Consider the following 2975-nt stretch of genomic DNA (forward strand, 5'->3'; position numbering starts at 1 on the left):
ACTTTAAACGAGACTTTTTATGGATATCTTTAAGAAATGGCTTTCTTCTTGCCACTCTTCCATAAAGGCCAGATTTGTGCAGTATACGACTGATTGTTGTCCTATGGACAGAGTCTCCCACCTCAGCTGTAGATCTCTGCAGTTCATCCAGAGTGATCATGGGCCTCTTGGCTGCATCTCTGATCAGTCTTCTCCTTGTATGAGCTGAAAGTTTAGAGGGACGGCCGGGTCTTCGTAGATTTGCAGTGGTCTGATACTCCTTCCATTTCAATATTATCGCTTGCACAGTGCTCCTTGGGATGTTTAAAGCTTGGGAAATCTTTTTGTATCCAAATCCGGCTTTAAACTTCTCCACAACAGTATCTCGGACCTGCCTGGTGTGTTCCTTGTTCTTCATGATGCTCTCTGCGCTTTAAACGGACCTCTGAGACTATCACAGAGCAGGTGCATTTATACGGACACTTGATTTCACACAGGTGGATTCTATTTATCATCATTAGTCATTTAGGTCAACATTGGATCATTCAGAGATCCTCACTGAACTTCTGGAGAGAGTTTGCTGCACTGAAAATAAAGGGGCTGAATAATTTTGCACGCCCAATTTTTCTGTTTTTTATTTGTTAAAAAAGAAATATCCAATAAATTTCGTTCCACTTCATGATTGTGTCCCACTTGTTGTTGGTTCTTCACAAAAAATTACAGTTTTATATCTTTATGTTTGAAGCCTGCAATGTGGCAAAAGGTCGAAAAGTTCAAGGGGGCCAAATACTTTCGAAAGGGACTGTATATGCACAGATAGAGAGATGGATGACAAGTAATGAAATATGGATTTCTCTCGGGTCTGGCCACTCTGAAACAGACTTTTAATGAAATTCCCATTGCTGTATTTGGTGTACAGGATTACACCTCTGCACTACATGTGCTCCCACCCCACCTCCTTACCAGTGTGTGTGTGTGTGTGTGTGTGTGCGCGCCCCCACACGCTCATGCATGTGCGTACATTCCCACTGCTCCTAAAGGTATTAAAGCTGCACCTCTGACTGGAGTGAACCCCAGGAAACACTCAATCATCACCCCGTTGATCTCTCCATCACTGTTTCCTTTCATCATTGAGTCATGCAATTACTCGCAGCGTTTCACCATATACCTCCATTCATGTCTTTGTGTCAATACACACTCTGTATCTCCTCTTCTATATAAAAAAATCGCAACTTTCCTTCTTGCACCTCCCCCACTTTCTTTCCCATCATTTTTACCTTTCTCACCCACCAGTCTCTTCCATCGCTCTCCCCCTCCACCTTTTCATTCTCTCACCATATATTCTAGGCCTTCCATGCTTGTGATTACAGTCAGGAAGAGCCAATCAGGAGACTGTGTGGTGCGTAGATGGGTGACTTTGGAGGTGTTTATTGAGATGGGTCTTTTGGAGCTGTCTTCGTTGTCTTTGCACGAAGACAGCCATTCAGACTGTTTCCTCTCCTCCGGGGACCCTTTGTCTTGGGCACAATGTATTCTGTTTCACGGTGGTCTAGTGATTCTGCAAAGATGTGCAATTATCGGAATCTGTTGGTGTGTGTGTGTGTGTGTGTGTGTGTCTAAGAAAGTGAGACAGAGTGAGAAAGATTAGTTCAAAGAGAGACTTTTAACTTTTTTTGTTTGTTTGTTTTCCTATTTCCTATCCTCTAAAAATACAGTGGGTGGGTATAATGCATTAGTGGTCCGAGGAACGTTTAAGGCACCCATTAATGTGCTAAAAGGGTCATTTAAGTTTATTACAAATTTCTTATATTTGTAATTTTGGCTAATGTTTCAATTAGTTACAATAACATTGTCCTTACCAAAGTCGTTTCTTTACGGTGTATTGCTGCCATGCCAGAAAAAGGATCAGTATCACGTTATAATAATTGTTATAATTAAATGTTTTTCTTGTTTTATTATGATATACAAACTTATCATGTCATAATAAGAAAACTTTTCTGGTTATACAACAATATATTATTATTTATCCCATGTTACAATGTGATAACATTTCACATAATGTGATAACATAAAACATTTCATGATATAACAGTATAAGTTGTCATATTATAACGTGAAACATTAAAATACATAGTATACTGTTATAACAAGAAAAGTTTATTGTTATAATGTGATAAGTTTGTATCTTGCAATAACGTGAAAATATCTTGTTTTAACAATAAACTTTTCAACTTATAAAGTGATACTGATCAATTTTTCTTTTTCTGATGTGGCGGCAGTACGCTTCTGTAGCTGGGAAATATGAAAACATCGCTACAATGAAGTTCAGCAGCAGTTACACTGTCAGACAGGTTGTGAACAAGCCAACAAATTAGCCAGATTATCCAAACCATCTGTAAAACTGAAAGTGAGTGCACCCGAAATGTTGGCACTAATCCACTGCTGCACAGGAAAACTGTGTGTGCACAACTACAGGAAGTATAGTATGTTAAAGTTGAGCCAAGGAGGTCTGCAAACTATGATACATGTTTACAACAGTTTGCTGTGATAAATTTGGTTAACCTGGTGCTTTGTGAATAACCTATATGTAATAAAGTGAGGACAGTGGTATTATTGCAAACAGGACGGATTAACAAAACTACAAAAATAAGACAATAGTAAATTACAATGAATCAGAATTATCCCATAATTACCTTGTCAGTTGCCAACACTCATTATTCTGTCTCTTTTTCACCCTCTCTATCTGTTTCTTTCTGTCATTGACTCACTCACTCATACACACACATGCCTTCAGTGCCCTATGTCTGGCCTTGAGGGTGTTGTAATCTGACACTAAATCATTAATCTCTGATATTACCCATAAATCCCTCCTCATTAACAATAGCCCAGGGACTAAGTTGGCATTTGGTCATGGAAGATGCTCACACACTTCCTCAACAGCTGTGGTAGGTCAGAAGAATGCTGATGGCTGTTCCTTTCGCTCATTCCTTCCCTCT

General features: G+C 39.3%; 1 protein-coding gene across 7 annotated transcripts in view; it reads left to right on the forward strand.

Annotated features, from left to right (window-relative positions):
• The window catches only part of LOC123962189 (voltage-dependent calcium channel subunit alpha-2/delta-1), a 70675-nt gene that overhangs the window by 34521 nt on the left and 33179 nt on the right, over positions 1–2975 (forward strand). The gene's annotated exons all lie outside the window — the stretch shown is intronic.

The sequence above is a fragment of the Micropterus dolomieu genome, linkage group LG22, assembly GCF_021292245.1.
Source record: "Micropterus dolomieu isolate WLL.071019.BEF.003 ecotype Adirondacks linkage group LG22, ASM2129224v1, whole genome shotgun sequence".
Lineage (NCBI taxonomy): Eukaryota > Metazoa > Chordata > Actinopteri > Centrarchiformes > Centrarchidae > Micropterus > Micropterus dolomieu.